The sequence below is a fragment of the Pipra filicauda genome, unplaced genomic scaffold (genome assembly GCF_003945595.2).
Source record: "Pipra filicauda isolate LSUMZ 115617 unplaced genomic scaffold, ASM394559v2 scaffold69_size3009148_pilon, whole genome shotgun sequence".
NCBI classification, from domain to species: domain Eukaryota; kingdom Metazoa; phylum Chordata; class Aves; order Passeriformes; family Pipridae; genus Pipra; species Pipra filicauda.
In genome coordinates this window covers 1,919,564-1,933,939 of record NW_024104864.1, presented here as the reverse complement: position 1 = coordinate 1,933,939, position 14,376 = coordinate 1,919,564, and positions in this window count along the sequence as shown.

The following is a 14,376-nucleotide window of genomic DNA, read 5'->3' as shown; positions in this document are numbered from 1 at the left end:
TTTTCTTTGATACAGCCTTCATAAGTCCCAGTTTTTCTCTTTTGAAAAATCTGATGAAATTTTCCCCAGGAAAGGCTGTGTTCTGAATAGGTATTTATTGTACATTTTGTGTTCCCCTTACGGAACTTATTGATACGGATTGCTTTTTCCCCTTTTTTTTCTTTTTATTTCTTCTCTATTTTCTCATTGTAATTTGCATATTTGCTTTGTAATATTGCTTTGTGAGCTGTTTTGCTTATTTAAGGGTGATTCCATATTTTAACTTAGGTTCTCCTTGTTTCTCCTTAGCTGCCTTGATTATGGCACATACGTTTCTCATTAAAAAAACCCAGACTAACAGTGCTTTGTTAAGGTTGGTCCTAGCTGTTTGCTGTGTGTCAGGAAAGGAGAAAATAAAGGTGAAGAACTAGATCTGTAGTGTGTATGTGTGTGTAGTGGTGTTTGGAGAAGCATTTTCCTCCGATCCTCACTGTTATGTACCCAACCAGCTTTGTGCCCAAATTTGTCACTTTGAAAACCTGCTAGGGGCAGACAGAAAGATAGAGGTGTGGTGGGGAGGACCAACCTCTTCCATTAGGCTCTGCCACTGGTCATGCAAGATGAAAGACCCTGGTGTTTAGGACACAGTTGATGAATCTGCAGAGAGAACTGAAATTTAAGCAGGGGAACACACTTCCAGAGGCAGCAAGGCGCAGGTCTGCATATTGGAAACAGAAAACAGGTGTCAGATGATGTTGATTCCTTGATGTCCCTCTCTCGCCCATGTATTCTTCCCATCTGAGCTCCATTCACATTAGGACGGGCCTGTGTAATCTGTCTTCCATATGTTCTAAAGGGAAACTGTCTCTTCAATGGTAAAACCATATCAATTGTTCTCTGCCAGACCCCTCCCCGTGGCTTGTGATGAATGGCCCCAGCATGCAGCCTGCTCTGGGAGAGATGCACTTTGCTCACTGGAGATTGCAGCCTTTCTCCAAACCTTTCAGCAAGGTTTAACAAGTTCATATTTCTTAACCAGACCTTGTTGGTAGAACTCTGTCAGAAGTGGATAAATCAGGCTGGAGAGTTACAAAGAAGTATTATCTTGTCACATGGGCTAAGTTTCTGGTAGGTACTTGGAAACCTGACTGCCACTCAAATTACAATCAATAGCATAGAGATCGTAAACTCTTTTGGACTATGGCCTTAGTGGCCAAAGTAGGTTTTTATGTATATTAGGATTTTACTGTTGCATTTTTATTTTGCTGTTGCATTTTTATGAACTTCAATAGCAATTCAGTGTTTGTAGAGTGGTCCCATGCTTTAGGGGGCAGGAAACTACTTTTAAGCATCAATACTTTTAGTGAAATCACTAGATGTCTTTATCAGTATGTTTTTAATTGAGGATGTTACTCAGTTTTCTACTTAAAAATATGTCCTTAAAGATGAATTATTTGAGTTACCACAGTTTGAATCTCACAAAAAGTTCAGAAAATTCTGAAATCTTGTACCAATATGTAACCTATTCCACACAGTGATTTTACATATTATAAAGTATGCTTTTCTACCATTGCCTTGTGGAACTGTAAATACCAGTTACCACAATTAACAGGAAAATGGTATCTCAGGTCAAAGTTCCTGAGCAGCATCCCAGGCAGAGTGGAATCAGAGCACGCTGTGCTCATGGTCTGAATGTCTATAACACAATCTGACCCAAAGATGGTGTAATTGACCGTAATCACAGTGAAGACAATGTTTGTGAAAGTAAGGGTGAACACAGGGGGCACAGTGTTACATGGAGGGGGACAGAAGGATCAAGTGTTCCTCTTCACAGGAACATCATGACCTTGCCTCTTCTTACAAGCAATCCTTCTTCCCTACCTGGCTTACTTTCTCTTGGGGTTGTTCTCCCCACCTCACCGAAATGTGAGGTGGGGTTGTTCTCCCCACCTCACTCCCTTTTTTAATGTTCTGCCATGCTCACTTACTGCATTTGAGAGTTTTGTACCTGCTGATGACTGCCCACATCTCATCCGAGGACAAAGCACACCCCTGTCTACCCCCTCTCATCAGAGCCCTTCTGGGATCAGAACCTTTAATCTAACCAGGTGAAGAAGTTGCATTGGCAAAGACTCCCAGAAAGTCACATGCAGAAACCAGGGCAATGACTTAGCAGCCCAACTGCCTGCTGACTCTCTGGAAGCAGGGTAAGCATAAGGCAGGAAAAGCTGAGGCAGGTGCTCTGTGTACAGCTCCATCACTGTGACATGAAGGTGTAGCTGCCAACAAGAGCATCTGAAGGTCTCTCTCAAAGTTATGTAGCCAGGTGCAAACTTTCTAAAGGAGGGCAGTGGGGGGCAAAAGGAGCAGGGCTGTTGTTGTTGCAGGCCGTTAACACCTCCTGGGGCTGTGCACATACTTCAGGTCATCTAACACAGGCCTGACTGGGTTGTGCAGTCCTCCTGCTCCTCCCAGCTCTAGATCCTCCCATGGTCCATGTGCATAGTGTGTAACATGTACAACAAATCTGACATGCCCATCTACCCAGTCCTTAGGGAACAAGTTCAGAGAAGAGCAACGAGGTTGGTGAAGGGACTCGAGCACAAGTCCTATGAGGAGAGGCTGAGGGAGCTGGGGCTGTTCAGCCTGGAGAGGAGGCTCAGGGGAGACCTCATCACTCTCTACAGTTACCTGAAAGGAGGTCATAGCCAGGTGGGGGTTGGTCTCTTTTCCCAGGCAGCTATCAGTAAAACAAGAGGGCATGGTCTTAAGCTGTGCCAGGGGAGGTTTAGGTTAGATATTAGGAAGAAATTCTTTCCAGAGAGGGTAACCAGACATTGGAATGGGCTGCCCAGGGAAGTGGTGGATTCTCCATCCCTGGAGGTTTTTAAGATGAGGCTGGATGTGTCACTTAGTGCCATGGTCTTGTAACTACAGTGGTAGTGGATCAAAGGTTCGGCTTAATGATCTCGGAGGTCCTTTCCAATCCTGCTGATTCTATGATTCTATGATTCTAACTGGCACTGACTACACCCATAAGATTATTAGTTTAAAACTGAGGAAGTAGAGAGGGAAATGTGAGGAGTTAGTTGGTTTTCTTCTTTTTAAGTTTGAATGCTGAACCTGTATCAATGAACACTGTAACAATGAGGTCAACAGTTTGTTGCTGTTCAGAAAGGGATTAGGGATTTATATGGATAATGAGAGCATATATAGTTTTATTAGACAGATTCAGAAAAATGCTTTGAGACAAGATCTAAGTCCTTCTCATGTTTCAGGGCATAAGCCAAACGTTAAGTGATAGAGGCTGGAAAGAAAAATGCTATATTCACCAATTGCCTACTTCGTCATTCCTTTCTGCCTCCTCTGATACAGCAGACACTGAAAAGAGACTGCGGACTTCAGATTGCCAGTCCCTCCCTGGTTCGTGCCAGGGCTGTTTCTAAGGTAGGACAGAATGAAGGGACTGGAGCTTTCCAACATAGCAGCACATGTACACCTACCCACCCAAACAGGGGCAAGCAAGTATTCATCCCTACCCAGGTACAAGTGCAGGTCTCTTAAAATACAGGCACAGCGTTTCCCCATTTTTTACAGCAGGATGTTGTTCAGTTTGTGGCACGTTAATTACTATTTACGGGACCGCTATAAAAATTAGTTACCTTTTTATAACAAAAGGCCCACAGCCAATATTTTATAGACAACACACAAAGAAGTTTGGAATTGATGATTTACAGATCAGGAAATAACACTTAATCAGCTTCCCTACCTTCCCAAGCGCGACTGTGCAGTTTTACGCCACCTTGCTGTTTTCAACTCATTATTTATTGATGTTGATTGCTTGACATTTCACGACAGGATATGCTTGTTCTGAGAGGTGCACTCTGGGATTTATCCCAATGTAGCAGAGAGGTGTGGGTTATATTATTTTGCCCGCAAGTCAGCTGTATCATATGTCCCAGCACATAGAGTGGTCTCTAGTGTTTATGTCACACAACATAAAACCTGCTTTCACGGAGGGTGACCGTTTTCCCTGCACCACACACGAAGGGAGCCCAAGAATGCGAAGCAAATACCTCATTTACACCATCTCCACAGCATGAAACACACATCGCCATTCTGCCAAAACACCACTCCTGCTTACTACCACTTACTTCTGTAACATCTTTCATCAGGTGGTCTGAAAGCTCTTTACCCCCATGAATCAATTAACTGCACACCATCACCATGATGTGGAAAGACAGGGGATAGCTATAGGTAATTTATAGATAAGTAAACGGAGGCACTTATGATCATATTCCATCTTAAGTGCTACAAATCACAGTCAGTTGATTAATGTCTGGAAACCCCTCGGAGTGGCTTGCTCTTCGTGCATCACTGATGAAACACTGCTAGAGCGGTTTGGGCCAGTATGGAGGGAAGGACAGTCTGACGTGCTGCCACCAGCAGCAAGAGAAAGTGAGAAACCTGCCCAGTGTCACACCCGGTGGGTCCACAGGGCTGTCAATAAGAGCGTGCAGGAGGGAGGATGTGTTGCCAGTGTTCCGCCCTCACTGCTTCCCAACTTGCCCTTGCTGGAGGACACATGGAAGAAGAAGGATTAAATAAAAGCCTATCGTCTTCAACTCTGCAGACTGAGACCTACACCAGACATGGGGTTACAGCATGATTGTCCATACCTAGAGCTCAGCACTCCTAACACAGGCAGTTTTACCTTGGGAACTTCCTAACCACAGTTGTCAGTGTCTTTTGGGAAATAGTAATTGTAAAAGCATGCACATAGCCCAAATTAAATCACAATAAAAAAAAAAAAAGTGCTTCAACTAGTTCTAGACTCCTATGCAGGCTTGCATTAGGTTTTGAAGCCACATGCTGTCCTCTGAAAAGAGTGTGATTACTCTTCAAATAGGCACAGCTTTACATTCATCTGTCATACACACTGACAAAAACAAGTATGGGACCACTACTCATTCCATTACCTGCAATTAATTTTTAGAGTAATACTACTTTATTGTCAGACAAAAGATAAAGATCCCAAGGATAGTTTATTGATGTACTTTGTGAACTATGTTTTTGAAGAGAAAGTTGTTCAAATTTGAAAAATTTTACTTCAATGACTTTTCATTTTACTAACTGGGTAAGAAGATTTTTTTTTTATTTATTCTCTATGTTTATTTACATTTTCATTTAAAATTATCTATAAAACTATTCAGTATTTGTTCATAAACATTGCTCTAAGTCAAACGAATCAACACACATTTTTATCAAACAGTATGAATCATCAGTATATATATTACAGCTGGCTGAACCGGAAAAAAAAACATGCAGCAAACCCCCCTCCTATGATCCAGTCCCACAGCCTGTCGAACCTTTCCAGTCATTTTCCATTATCTAGTAGTAGCCAACTTTTTGTAAATGCTTAGCCCAGGGCATTTGTTATAGTTTTTGTTTGAAAGTACTTAGCAGCTATTTAAACTCCACTTCACATGCTTGCACAAAGTAATTACTCAGAGTTCATCTTGAAAAGGAGGCAGTACAGACAAAGCAAACGAATTATGTAGTAATCTACTATCTGTAATTTCTGGGGGAAAATAAATCCACAAACCTGCCTGAGCACAAACAGAACACATAAGAGAAAACCTGTAGGAGCTCTAAGTCATGAAGACAAAACGTATGGGCCACTGAGTTCAGGGTTTTTTGGGAACTTCTCAGTCAACGACACTCTGATTTTTAACAGTTGTCATATATTTTATTAGGAAAGGTTTTCAGTGACACTGAGGTGAGAGCACAAGCCCCAAAACCTGGTGAGGCTTTATATGTGGACAGAAAATGAAAGCTAGTGTGAAATTTAAATCAGCAATTAATATATTTACAGGAAACATTTTGTGGACAAAAGGAAGTGGTCTGCAAAGCTTTATGAGGAATGATAAACCATTGTGTTACACAGGGGCATGGAAATTTTCCGGTGTCCCCACTTCAAAAGATCACTGGAAAACCTAAGAGCACTCACATGAAGTCTGTACTGATATAATGAATCTGTCTGAACTCTCTAATGTTACAGAACTTGAGAAGAGAGCAGCAGCAGTAATTCACATGTAAGATATTCCAACATTGTAGAATATGTTTATTCCAATATGCCTTACCTAAAAAAACATAGACAATACGATTTATCCAAAATAAAGTTAAGAGACAATTCAATTCACAGCCTCAGAAACTCAAGAGCATTCAAACATCTAATCAATTTTCATACTTGCCACAAGACAGAATAGAAGAATCACAGAATTGTCAAGGTTGGAAGAGACCTTGAAGACCATCTAGCCCAACCCTCAACCCAGCACCACCACAATCACCCCCAAGCAATATCCCCAACATCCAGATGCCCCTTGAACACTTCCAGAGGCGGTTATTCCACCACATCCCCAGGCAACTCATTCCAATGCCTAACCGCTCTTTCAGTGAATTTTTTTTCTAATATCTAATCTGAGCTTTCCTGAGCACACCTTAAGGCCATTTCCTCTCACCCTTTCACTTGAGACATTGCAGGAGACCTTGAAATTCAGCCCCATGTGTTTTTTATTAATACATATATCTAAAGGTAGGAAGACATAGAGACTCCCAACATTGCTCCTGGTAATTTGCAATGATGATATTTATTATCAAAATATGTGTCTATTTTCAATTTGAATTTTTCTGACTTTAGCTTTCTATCATCAGTACTAATTAAGCTTTTCTATTGCAATGAAAACCCCTAAAGCATTTAGTGTTTGTTTTCCTTCCATGGAAGTATTTCCACAGTGTAACACACTCACCTCTGAATATTCTATTCAAGGGAAGAGAGCAATGGAGTCTCAAAGTTTCTCCACTTTTTCTATAACTGAAGTTTCCATAGCACCCAAACAATTGTTATGACTCTTCTCTGCTTTCCTGTCGACTTTGAAAATATTTAAAAATAGGAAAGCTGGAATTGAACGAATTATCTTCATTCCATTTTCACCAGTGCTCCTTACAGAGGTAAAGCAACTGCTCTTCCATGCACTTTCACACCTACCTCATGGCTGTGTTAGCTCTTTCTGCCACCTGCACCAGATGGAGAGATGGAGAGATCATGTCTTGAAAACAGAGCTTCGTATTTAAACTGTGTCTGGCTGGGATGGAGTTAACTTCCTTCATGGCAGCGGGGACTCAGGCTGTGGCTGTGGGGTTTCTTATGTGGGGTCCACCTACAGCAATATTCAATTTTGTGATGAAAAAAATAATATACATTTGTTTTGAAATGCTACTGATGTGTAACTGCTAGCTGTGTGAAACATTAAATGCATATCCCAAATCAAGGTCTCCATAACATTGTGCTGATAAACTCTGTTGTGTCACCCATGTTAATTGCATCGAGTGGACCATTGAAGAGTTTATTGTATAACTGATCTATACACTTAAAATCTTCCCTGTTAAATTCTACCTCTCTCCCGTACAGGGAGGAATTAATCACTCAAGGGCCTCAAATGGTGTGTATCTGGGAGAAGTCATCTCATATTAATCAATCCAGCAAATGAAAAAATCCAATTAATCTAACTTGAATTTAAGATAGGAGGGACATGCAATATTTAACCTCTGGAATGAACATGAGGTGCAGAAGACTCTCAGCTCCTGAAGTCTTTTAGTTACTGCTGCATTTCTTTCAAAATGTATGACACAAGTCAGCGTAATATCCATGGAGCACCTAAACAATTCAACCTGCTCAGGGATTTCCTTGCACGGTCCTTTCTCTAGAGTATGGAGCAAACTGGTGGTAGCTGCTTGCTCTAGACGAGTAAGCCGGAATGACCCCTCCATCATGTAGTGGGCACCCTGAACCTCATGACGCAGACTTCTGCCTCATTGAGAGGTTGGGAGAAGCCAATGGTATTCAGGGAAGAAGTCACCTGGGAAAAACCCACATCATTCCTTCTTGTGGTGGAAGTCTGTTCCCAGCCTACACCTTTGCTAAGGGCCACTTAGACTCAAGGAACAGACAATAAACTGGAAAGGGATGCATAAGCAGGACAGTTGAATTGTAGGAAACTTTAGGAAATATCATATCTTCAGGGCCTGCCCACTCCAGCTCTGTATGATTCCCTACTCCTGGAATAATGGTTGGGATTTCTTAGTTCAGAAAATGATAGGCATCTTTAGCCTATTTAAGCCTTAAATTGTATAGCTCAGTGTGGAAGTTAGGGCTGATATTCTCCAGCTAGTGCTATGTAGTGTTATGTTCAGGGCTGGCACTCTAGTTGTAAAGCTGATGAATTGACTGAAGGAAGATTAAAAGAGGAAACAAGTCTGGCTTGATTCTGATGCAGTGATGACACCAGTAATCCCTCCAAGGCTTCAAAAAGTATGAGGAAAAAGTATCGTTGCTACAGGTGACTTAGGTGGCCATGAGTAAAAGAGAGGGGATATATTGAAGCAAATGAGAGATACTTTCCATCCCGCTATAAAGGTATGTCAAATAGTGATCTTATCGTCTGTGGAGAGTGTAGGAACTCCACTGCTGTGGTCTCACCAACTGGCAAAAGACAGGAAATCACACGAGAACCTTCTCCTCAGAGTAATGCAATGAGCAGTCTTGCCCTATCCAAAGTCTATCCTCCCCATCTCTTGCCGTGGTGGCAAGAATACCCTTCCTTGAGAGCTAGGTTTGTTACTCCCAGCTAGTGAGTGGGGTCCCTCTTCAGTCACCCTTGCACATGTGCACTTCATTGTTCAAAAGCTATGTAACAGTGCTGGCTTGATTTATGAGGGCTGCATTTCTTCCAGTGATCCCTGCTGGTACAGGACTCACTACTTCCCTTTTATGTGTCTGTGTCAGAGGGCAACTGGCAACCAGCTGTTGGAAACTGATTTAAAAAAAAAAAAAACACAACAAAAACCTTTGTTATCATTGTGATATTATTTCAAGTCCCAGTACCTGCCTATAGTTCCTGTAAAGAGAGCAGTGGAGACTGTGGCTGCAGGCTGACTTTTTATCACTGCTGTGAAGGAATTAAAATGAAATCAAATGTCCCACTTGGTCAAGTCACCGGGCATAGTGAACCAAAACACATCCCCACTACAAAGTAACAGTGATTCAGACCGAGGATGTGTTTTCCTGGTAGCGTTCATGTTCAGAGACCATATGATATACATATTTCCCCCTCCTAGGTGTCTGTTAGTAAGGGGATACCAAAAGCCCAGGAATAACAATTATAATAATAACATCTTTTTTTAAAAGTAAATCTCGCCTCATATGTCCAATCCAGTCAATCTATTGTGCTGTTATACATTGTGCAGATACGGCAGGGCTGGAGAGAAGGAGGGTGGTGCTCCACAAGCACTCTGCCTTCTTTCCTTCCCAGGCAAACACAAGGGTCCTGACACTCCTCAGCTTGTCTTTACTCTCTTTGTGTGCATGCACCCTGTGGGTGGTTCCTTAGTTCAAAGAGTCTCAACTTCCAGCTAGGCCAGGATTACTGGGGTGAGTGGCCAGAGAAGTTCAGAATGCACAGACAAGACACCAGCAAATGAGTCAAACATTACAAGAATATGTTGGAGAGAAATGGCCAAAACCATCAGTTTGAATGTTCTGGTCTCATATGAATTGTGTGGAAACATATATTTGCAAATCCATGCATGGTGTTTACAGAACACTCTTCAGACTGCCTTACAAAGTAAAAAAGCATTTTTATAATTGCAGCATCCATCCTCTTCCCTAAGATCTGCTGAACTTTAAGAATAATATCAACCAAATCTGAGGGAGAGCTGAATATCCCTGAGGTGAGTTCATTAAAATTTCGTTAAAATGGAGAGCTGAGGAATGGAGAAAGGGACACATTACTGTTTTCAGTAATGGAAAGGCCTAGGAAGGAGATGGGGATATTGTGGTCAGATGGACAGAACAGGGGAAGGTCTAGGAGAAACCAGGAAGAACGGAGATACTACCAAGGGAGAGGCAGGGAGCTGGCTTTGTGCAGCAGCAGAATAAGAGAAGAGTTGGAGTGGTGTAGGACACAAATCCATAGGAAACCAGGCTTTGGGAGCTCGATGGCTTATGGTTCCTACCAGAATTCTGCAAAATCAGTTTGCTACAAAAAAAATATAAATCTACTTCACCTGCTAGTCTTTACCGCTCAGTGAAGTGCACCAACTCTAGGTCCACTCACAATCATTTTTGAGAAGTGCTGTGTCACTGTAGCACAAGTGAGGGAAAACAAACAGGACAGAAGCAAACTGAGATGGGCTGGCAGGAATTGCCTGGGTCCCTGGCAGATGCAGGCAGAGCCAGGGGATCTTGCAAGCGCCTTTAAACCCCAGCAAGGTAAATCATGCAGGAGCTAAACGAACACTGTGTTATATTTTTCCTGCTGTTATCTTCCCCATGGAAGGAAGGTGTCCCAAGCCAAACAGAAAACCAAGCTTCTTCATGCTGTCCAGAGCCTCGTGCCTCCCAAGCTGTTCCCATCCCTTCCCCCTTGCCTCCTCCTGCCTCTGCACATGCCAGGTGACAGCCTGTCTCAGGAAGGTATTTATTTTTGCACTATTGGTTAGCTTTGTTTTACCTCCTAAGTAAACCTTCCAGTATTTATAGCCTTGCCTCCACGCTTGTAGTATATATTAGCCTTTTATGCCTTCTCTGTCACCTGTTGAAATGAGAACTCGGGGTCTTCGGGCCTCTGCGGCCCTTCCCTTACATTAACTTAAATCGCACCAGATGTGGGTCCTTACTGCAGAGGAAGACTAATTGATTTCGCCAGTCACAATATGCCTATTGTTTTTTAACACAAATAAACACTGTGGTGTGGGGGGTTTGGGTTTTTTTTTTTGCCTTTCCTTTTTTTTTCTTTGCCATGAGTGCCAAAGGTTATTCAATTAAAGGACTCCAAAAAGTGTGACTAATAATCCACGGGCAGGGTATTTCTACAGTAAAAAAAAAAAAAAAAAAAAAAAAAAAAAAAAAAGAAAAAAGAAAAAAGAAAAAAAAGAAAAAAAAAAAAAATAATCTCCACGCTACCCTGAGAACAGCAGCCTCACCAGGGCCGGCCATAACTGTGATGGATGGCTGGTGTGTGTAAGACGTTATTATTTGTTATGTGAGTGGGGGGACATGGCAGGCGCATTGGGTAGTACACCTGCTGGGCTCCAAGAAGCAAGAACAGCTGTGTGCATTGATTTAGACGCTTGCTACTTGGGGCTCCAGGAACGAATCAAGCGACAGCTCATAAAAAAAGAGGGTTTTATGATTTTTTCCCCCTTCTTTCTGCAAACAAACGGCCACATCATATGTTTTCCTAACACTGCTATAACTCAAAATTAAATCCCAGCCCAAGGTGTCAGGCTGGTACCATGTCAGAATTGTAACGGCTTATTTTAAAGGTCGTTATGGATGTACCAGGGAAACACTGGGGGCTTCTGCACAAAGGTGCCATTTCGTTTTGCTGGAGCTCAGGCACTTAAGGGCAATTAGCTCCACTGTTAAAAAATGAGCTGAGAGTGTTTTAACTGGTGATTTTATGCTAATAGCAACTACTAATTCATATTGTTAAAAAAGAAAGTGCAGGCTGCCAAATCTGCTCTAAGCAGCATACTGTAAGGCCCCAAAGCTTCCCCTCGTCCCGGGTCCTGCCCCCACCAGAGGGTGTGCTGCACATTGAGCTGTGTGTCACAGGGTCAGCAAATCTCTTCCAGAGCAAAGGAGACTGAAGCCTGAGCACAAACTCTGCAGCAGGGACAACTAGGACCCCTTTCTGCATTCTGCACCCCTGCACACCTCCATGTTGGCTCCCACTACAGTGCTGCAGATGCTGCTGGATCCCATCACTCAGCACCAGGAAAATGCCAATGTCTTTCCAGAGCATCATGCAAGGCTGCAGTCTGGGCCTTACTAGCCCCTGCTAACAGGCTTTCATGGACCAGGATGCCTGAGAGAGCAGAGCAGCTATGCCCTCAGAAACACATCTGCAGTCCCAGGAGCAGCTGGGGGGGCCACCAAAAAAATCTCAGCAAACCACTTGGTTGCTGCCTTTGGAGGAGCCAAGTTCAAGCACTGCTCTCTTAGCTGTGCTACCACTGCTTGAAAGCAAAGATGAAACTTCACTGTAAAGAGTGCATCTGTACTAAGCACGTACATCTATGACACGCAAAGGGAAAAGATCTGCAAGAGCACTCTTTACACCAATGCTTTCAAGGACAAAAACATACTTTAAGCACTGCCCTAACAGCCATTCCTCCAGGTAGGTGCAGAAGTCATCAGAGAGAAGCAGCTACTGCTCCTTGCTTTTCAGATGTTCTTTTTCCCTCCTTAAATCTCACTGATGCAAAAGACCCCAGCCTTAGAATCATAGATTTTACTCACTGCATTATGCTTGTGATAAAGAACTAACATTTGGCCACGTGTGCTCAATAGGTATAAACACTTAAACAAGGAGAGCCTTACAGGAAGACGAGACCACTTGGCTGGGTTATCCAAGGAAATGCAATTTGTTTTGTTTATCTTAAAGAGGGAAGGAGGTAATCAGCTTTCAGAATTGGGGGAAAGTTGATCTATTTCCACTAACAGACAAACAATAAGATGTAAAGCCATAAAAATTATGAAAATGAAATTTTTAAATTATAAAAATGAACACTGTAACATTATCCAGTCTGTTAGACTTTCAGACTTGCCTTTTACTTATGAGAAAAAGAAAAACGGTCATCGCAAACATGAATTTGTGCTATGGGACCTATATGGGAAGCTTCTTCTCTGACCTACTTCACAGTTTTGACATGACAGCCAGCAAATGGAAAATTTGAAAAAGAACAGGAATAGAATAGAAAACACTCTAAAAAGTGGAATTTTTTGTCACTTGCAGAATGAGATTTTGAAAAAAAAATTATTAGATCCCTTCCTTACATAGATATGGATATGTAAACTACAGGTGACAGAGGCCAGCAAAAAGCCTCTAAGACCTGTGCAAACAGCAGAGAAGCCCTGCAGTTTTTGGAGTTCTCAATTCACCTTATCTACCACTGACACAATTTTTGTGGGTTGCTGAGCGATTGAAAGTAACACAACAGCCTTCATGGAAGTACAAAAATATGTCAGTTTACTTTTAGAAGCAGATGTCAAACACCAGTCAATGATCAGGGGCTGGGAGGGGAAGAATGCTGTCATTTGAGTAAGGAAGGCAACTCAACATAACTAGCCTATGTATCTGAAAATAATAAAATCTGGGAGGGACATTGAGCTACAAGAGAAGGTAATACATGTCTTGAAGGTCGGAGCTCAGAAATCTCTTTCTCTTTCTTCTGCATAGAAATAGAACAATAGTCACTGGGCACAATACATCACTTGCTCTGTTGTTAAGCAATCAAAACACTACAGAGCAAAACTTTAACTGTTTGAAACTATCATAACTTCACTGTCTTTAATAATATAATGACACTTTCCAATACATTTTTATTTTAATAAAAACAAAAGAAGGAAAAAGATTTGAGGCACGAAGACCTCTGTGGTGTTGTGATTCTGAGTGCCTTCTCACAGACTCAAGAGTCTTAATTCTAACTTCCCTAAAAACAAGTATTAAACAAAATATGAGAACATTACCTCAGCCTCTTTTATGATTGATAGACTTCTCTTTGTGTAACTGTATAAAAAATGCTAAGAAACTTGTGGTTTTTTCCTGAAAAGTTCCCCCAGATAGAGAATACTTGTGAAATGTGGTCAGCTCACAGAGCCCTTATTTCTTCTGATGTTCTCATGCCTTTCCTATTCTCTTAACAGGCACATCTATCTATCATTTTATTTTATAGTCTGCAGGACTGATGGAAACCAAGAGCTAGGGTAAAGAGATGCTTAAGGGCATTTTAAACATTATTTTTAAACAGTGCTAAATGAATATTCTTATGCAGCTCTAGTAATTTGCTAGAACAGAATCTCACTTCCCAATATTTACGCATTAAACTTCTGTATGTGTATTGCATCTTAGATATCTCTGACTTTTCAGGTTGTAGTAAAGCCTAGTAAATGAATGGAATTGCAGCAGCAATGGTAAATGAGGCAACTTGAGCAACTAAAAAAATTCTAAACATATGTAAAGCACTTTTTCTTCCACTGTGCTTTTCTTCCATAAAGCACAGCACAAAAGGTAGTGCATTACTATCTTAGAGATACTGCCTCAAAGTCCTGAGCTTACCTGCTACTGAAACAATGAAACTATCACTTCCTATATGATTTTGGTCATGAGACAAACCTACCTGCTTCTGCTAAGCAGAAGAATTATAGAAGATAGGCACTATAATGCATGTACAACAGCCACAACCTAAACTTTATTCAATGCATAAATAAGATGACGGTATACATGTTAAAAGAGTTACTACCTGCATCTCCCGAAGGATATGCTTGTCTAT